The sequence below is a fragment of the Lemur catta genome, chromosome 20, assembly GCF_020740605.2.
Source record: "Lemur catta isolate mLemCat1 chromosome 20, mLemCat1.pri, whole genome shotgun sequence".
Taxonomy (NCBI): domain Eukaryota; kingdom Metazoa; phylum Chordata; class Mammalia; order Primates; family Lemuridae; genus Lemur; species Lemur catta.
Window position 1 is genome coordinate 2,583,004 of NC_059147.1, and position 6,590 is coordinate 2,589,593.

Here is a 6,590-nt window from a genome sequence, read left to right on the forward strand (position 1 = left end):
CACTCTAGCCCGGGCAATAAAGTGAGACTCTGTCTCAAAAAAAAAAAAAAAGAAAGAAAGAAAGAAGACATCTGTGTACGACAGTGCAATGTGTTTGTGTTTTAAGTCGTGGTGTTACAAAAGAGTCCAAAAGGTTAAAAAAGAAAAAAAAAAAAAAAAAAAGGAAAGGAAAGAAAAGGAAAAGGAAAAGGAAAAAAAAAAAAAAAACAACGTGGGAAAGTTTATGAAGTGAAAACACTTACAGTAAGCTAAGGTTAATGTATGACTGAAGAAAGAAATTTCTGAAGGTAAATGTCGTGTGTGGCCTAAGCGTCCGGGGTTTATAAAAAGCTACGGTAACGTCCTAGGCCTTCACATTCACTCACCACTCACCGCTAACTCACAGACTCACCCAGAGCGACCTCCCGCCCGCCCTGCGAGCTCCATTCACCGCGAGTGCCCTGGCCGGGTAGGTGTCCCACTGCACAAAAACCTATCAGACCGCGTTTCTTCCACTATTATAAGTAGTCGTACATTCTTTTAGGACCGTAGCCGTAGGGTACACCTCCAGGCATAGTTACAGGGTGGGAGAGGAGGGAAGAGGCCATTCTTCACGTATCGTTGGGTAGCACGGGGGCAGGGGAGGCAGTTTCCTCCTGCTCCTCCTCGTCCCCCTTCTCCCTTGTTTTGCTTCTTCCTTGTTTTCTCTTTGTTCCTCTCCCAGTTCCCCCTTCCATCGTCTTGACGGATTTGGATGAGACGTAGACATTTTCCATGTCAGGCTTTACTCATACCGAGGGAGTAGGAGAAAAGTAAGCCGCCTACCATGACACAAGGGAACGGAAGTTTGTGAGCCGTTGACTGCTGTGGCATTCTGACACTTGGTGTTTTTCAGGACATTCTATATTTCTGCTATCCCACTAGAATGTATCCCCTTGATCACTACCGTGTACCCCCATCCCAGCTTTTTCGTGAGCCACCCTCAACGGCCGTGACAATGTGGTGCGGGGACTCCCCTCCGTCTGGTGCCTCACACTCGCACATTTGGGGTTTCGTATCAGGATAGCAAAGTGATCGCCTTTCAATAACCTGGCTGGCCACGGTGGCTCATGCCTGTGACCCCAGCAACTTGGGAGGCAGAGACGGGAGCATGACTTGAGCCCAGCAGCCGGAGACCAGCCTGGGTAACACGATGAGACCTCGTCTCTACCAAGAAAATATAAAAAAAGAAAAATTATGCCGGGTGTGGCAGCACAGCATTTGCCTAGAGTCCCAGCTACTCAGAAGGCCGAGGCAGAGAGGATCACTTGAGCCCTGGATTTGGAGCTTGCCGTGAGCTACAATCAGGCCAAGGCGGCCTGGCTGGGAGAGGACAGAGTGAAAGGAATCCTGTCTCAAAAAAAAAAAAAAAAAAAGGAAAAGAAAAAAAAGAAAAAAGAAAAGAGGAAAGAAAGTAAAAACAAAACAAGACCGATAAGACAGCTTAGAAGTCTCGGTGTTACCGAAAGCTGGGCCACTTGCCCACGAGGCCAAATAAGGAGGACAAGCCGTGTGACGAGGAAGGAAAGAGAGAGTCTATTTTGCCGGTAAAGGAGGAAATAAGGTAGACCTTCCCATCTCAAGCCCCCAGATTTCCCGAACATAGGGCTAGGCAGAAATAGAGAGCTTTTAAAGGGCGCGCGGGGGGGTGGGTGGGTGGGAGCCTGTGGTCCTCAGCTTTAGCAACGATTGCGGTTAATGATTTCAATCGTCCAGGCTCTGCCAAAAACAAAGCCTGTGAACTCTGTGAACTCTGCCGGCCGCCCACCTGGGGGGCAGGGGACCACTTGGGAGTTTTAAGAAAAGATTTAACCTGCCTTGGGGACGTAGGCCAGACGACGAGTTCCCAAAAGTTGGTGGGGGGGGGGGGGGAGGAGAGGGTAAAAGGACAGAACATCTTTCCGTCCTTTTTTGGTTTCTTCTTTTTTCCCCCCTAGGTACCAAAAGATAGGAGCCCGATGCCGAAAAGAAATAGGTAAGGGCGCCCACGTGCACACGCAGAGATATACCATCGAATACGTCGTGTTGACAGTGTTTCTGAGTCGGGGAAACCGGAAGATGATGGGGAAGTATCACGAGCAACTTCGTATTTCTCCCAGGACGGGAAAATGGACCCGAAGAGAAAAATGCATCGCTCTCGGCGTAGGATAAAAAGCTACATCTTGTTATATAATATGAGGCATTCTGTGCTTTAAATTTTTATCCGAGATGATATTCAGTAAGCCTAAAAAACAAGATAAAACGGAAACAAACAAAAGGGCAAACAACAACAACAACAACAACAACAACAACAAAAGAACTACGGGCAGAGGCCTATGGTCCCGGGAGGAGGGAGGGAGCGGGAGGAGGGGCGCCTCCCGCAGACAACAGGGCGGGTGGGCGGAGACCCGCCAGAGGCTAGGGCTGCCTCGGGCGGGGCCCAGAGCTGCGGGCCCAGGAAGAAGAGAGTGGGACCGGACCGTGCTCTACTCCCCGCGGCTGATCCGAACCACGCCCCGCCCTCCACCCACCCACACACACACACACACACACACACACACACACACACACACACACACCACACAAAACCCCCACCCCACCCCCACCCCCGCCCGGGGAGTCAGCTCTTAAACTCCCAACGTCACCTGACTTTCCCCGATCCCGATCCCGATGGCTGATCAAAGTGGCCGCTAGGTGACACCCGACAACCGGTGCCAGTGTCAGCCTGAAAAGAAGGGACCCTATGACGGGGGTGGGGAGGGGTGGGGGTGGGGCGCACAGTGGGCGGCCCGGCCAGCTCCCCTTCCTCCTTGGAGCGGATCGGATCATCTGGAACTTGGAACTTTATCCCGAGAGGAGAGAGTGACACTGGGTGTGTGCTAGAAGCCGGAGGGTTGGGACAGGGACCTACCCGAGAGAGAAGTAGAGTACAGGGAGTTTCAGAGTTGACCCACTCACGATCTCAAGGCCCGGTCAGTACAAGCGTGGCAATATCTGTCACTGTGGAATGAACACTTGGTACCAAAGACCTTTGTCTCTGCTGGCCCCCTGTGCCCAGGGGGGCACGTGGCCAGAATCTGACATCCTAAATGTCTTCTTAGAAAGAATTTGGGGGTGGGGGCGGGGGCGGGGGCGAGGGCGAGAGACAGAAAAAGAAAAGAAAGGGGCAAGAAACGGCTGCCACAAAACTATCAGAACAGATAAGCGATCGATGGGGCCTATCCGGTGACGTTCTTTCCCTACCCAGAGACCGACTTAACATAGCTGGTGTCACTGCAGTCGGGCCACGTTCCGGTGGACACGGAGAGTCGAGGGAGAGCCGGGGATAGACTCTCACGCTCCGCACCGTCTCTCGTGGCAGCGGGAAGGCGGAGGGTGGCTGAGGGTTCTATGCTCCTTTATCACACACCGTCAGGTCAGGTAAAATGGCGGACAGATTTCCAATGTTTCGAGAAAGGAAGAGCACTCACTCGTGCAGGCCATCTACGTGTACGTGGGAGAGTGTCCCCGAGAGTGGCTTTAAGAGCCGGGATGTGCCTAGGCCGAGAAGGTACACGGTCCCGAGTGGGAACGGTCCGTCCCATAGAGTCAGTCGGTAGGAGGCCACCTGTCGAGATGGAACTCCCCCCCCCCACCGCCACCGTCTTCCCCTTCCGCTCCCCCCCACCCCCGCACCCGCACCCGCACCCCAGAGCGCACAGACTCAGAACGGAGTCACTGGGTGCCAGTGCCCCGCCCGGGTGCTGCATCATTCAACCGAACTGGGAAACAGGTGGGCTTTCGGACCCTCGGGAGGGAGCTTCACGGCGGGCGGACAGATCAGAAGGGGCCCGGCTCCCTTGAGTGGGCAGGCTGGGGACGGTCGGTGGGGACCCTTGAGGCAACGTCGGGGACATCTATGTGGCGGTCCGAAGCTAGCGTCTGAGAAATCGTCCCGAAAGAATGATGGCGTACACAGATCCCCTCCGTCCAAGAAGCGAGCTTCATTTCTAGAGGAGGGCCACCCACGCGGGGGAACCGTAGGCTTCCCGTAGACATTCTCTTCAAAAGGGTATTCACTCGGTGGAGTGAAAATCCGAAGATCGCTGTCTTCTGACACAGCTGCAGAGAAAAGACGGCACCCAAATCAATGAAACACACACCTCCTCCCATCTGAACGAGCGCTCCGGACGGTCACGTAGGGAGAGCGACGGGCTCTCTCCCCACCCTGTGGTCTTCTACCTTTTGTTGCGGTTTTTTCCTTCAGTGGATAGAGGAAGAGACACGGGGGGGGGGGGGAGGGTCGCAGCCGGCCCGCGAGTGGGTTTATTATCCTCTGCGAGTACCAACACACGCCACCACCTAAGTGAAGGAACACGCCCGCGTCCCATGTCATGTGGCTCAATGCCTGGCAGATACTAGTCTTTGCAGACGTCTTCGTGACCGACAGGACGTCGCCTTAGACACGGACACATCTTGTTCCCCCCCCCCCCCCGAGGCTATAGGCGATTCTGTACCTCCTCGGGGTCAGGGCACGGTCTGCCTAGGCACCTACAACACGTGATGGCTCCGCCATGAGAACGAACTCCCGTGGCACGGGGGTGGGTGGGGGGGTCGGGTGCTGAAGGATTCGGCTGAGTGAAGGAACGTCACGGGATTCAGAGTGCCATCGGTGGGCTTGAGAGGCGAGCAGGGCAGGCTTTGAAAGGCTAAAATTCTCCCTGCCTTCCGTCTGTTAATACAGAACGTACAGGCCGGGCGCGGTGGCTCACGCCTGTCATCCTAGCACTCTGGGAGGCCGAGGCGGGAGGATCGCTCAAGGTCAGGAGTTCGAGACCAGCCTCAGCGAGAGCGAGACCCGCGCCTCTACTAAAAATAGAAAGAAATTATATGGACATCTAAAAATATATACAGAGAAAACTTAGCCCGGCACGGTGGCGCATGCCTGCAGTCCCAGCTGCTCGGGAGGCTGACGTAGGAGGATCGACTGAGCCCAGGATTCTGAGGTTGCTGTGAGCTAGGCTGACGCCACGGCACTCTAGTCTGGGCAACAGAGTGAGACTCTGTCTGTCTAAAAAAAAAAAAAAAAAAAAAAAAAAATATATATATATATATATATATATATATATATATATATATATATATATATACATATATATATATACATATATATATATATATTTATCTGTGTGTCTGTGTGTCGGTGTATACGTATACACACACACACACACACACACACACACACACACACACATATATAAAATTAGCCGGGCATGCTGGCGCATGTCTGTAGTCCCAGCTACTCGGGAGGCTGAGACAGTAGGATCGCTGAAGCCCAGGAGTCTGAGGTTGCGGTGAGCTAGGCTGACACCACGGCACTCAGTGTAGCCCGGGCAACGGAGGGAGACTGTGCCTCAAAAAAAAAAAAATAATAACAATAATAATCCCCCAATCGAACAAGGTATAGAAAAATTGTGGTGGTGGTGGTGGTGGTGGTGGTGGTGGTGTGGGGGTAGGGGGGCGGGGGGGCTGCTGGTGTGGGGGGTGCCGGTGCCGGTGCAGTCGTCATCATCCTACTATTAACACGGAGAGCAGAATGAAGGTCTGGGACATAAAGATCACACTCGGCTGAGGGAGCCACCGGTGGAGCGAGGGAATGTTTCTCCTACAGGACCAGTATTTCCTTTGCTGCCCCCCGCAATGCCATTAATAATATGTCGATGAGGACGTACACACCGTTGCCCCCGGTTGTGGGTCGGGGGTGGGGGTGGGGTGCGGGCGGGGGCGTGGCAGGGAGTAAAGTCAAGTGACGTTTTTGTAATAAAGAGACATACGCCCCGCCCCCCCCCGGCTACAGGCTGGGGACTTCACCCGTCAGCTCTAGGGAGTAACACAGGCGGGCAGTGCTCACCGTCAGTCTTAACTAATTTAAAAAAAAAAAGAAAGAAAAAGAAAATAGAAAAAAAGGGCCGGGCGCGGTGGCTCACGCCTGTCATCCTAGCACTCTGGGAGGCCGAGGCGGGAGGATCGCTCAAGGTCAGGAGTTCGAGACCAGCCTCAGCGAGAGCGAGACCCCGCCCGGCCCCGCCCCTACTAAGAAAGAGAAAGAAATTATCTGGACAACTAAAAATAGATATAGACAAACTTAGCCGGGCACGGTGGCACGTGCCTGTAGTCCCAGGTATTCGGGAGGCTGAGGCAGAAGGATCGCTTAAGTCGAGGAGTTTGAGGTTGCTGTGAGCTACGCTGACGCCACGCCACTCTAGCGAGGGGGAGAGGGAGGGAGGGAGGGAGGGAGAGAGAGAGAGAGAGAGAGAGAGAGAGAGAGAGAGAGAGAGAGAGAGAGAGGCGGGGGGAGGGAGGGAGGGAGAGAGAGAGAAGAGGAGGAGGGGGGAGAGGGAGAGGGAGAAGCAGAGGGAGAGGGGGGAGGGAGAGAGCGAGGGAGGGAGGGAGCGAGGGGGGATGGGGAGAGAGGGGGGGGAGAGGGGGGAGGGGGATGGGGAGAGGGGGGGGGAGGGGGGGGAGGGAGAGAGAGAGAGAGAGAGAGAGAGAGAGAGGGAGGGAGGGGCGGGGGGGGGGGAAGAAAACTATTAAAAATTCGGTACCAGATCCAT

At 54.3% G+C, this 6,590-nt stretch overlaps 1 long non-coding RNA gene across 1 annotated transcript; it reads right to left on the reverse strand.

Moving 5' to 3' along the window:
• Positions 1 to 745: 745 nt before the first annotated feature.
• LOC123625127 lies at positions 746 to 1,110 on the reverse strand. Its single transcript, XR_006730403.1, has 2 exons — positions 1,069 to 1,110; positions 746 to 800 (listed from the first exon to the last, which is right to left on the reverse strand). It is a non-coding gene; the product is annotated as an uncharacterized LOC123625127 (long non-coding RNA).
• Positions 1,111 to 6,590: the final 5,480 nt, after the last annotated feature.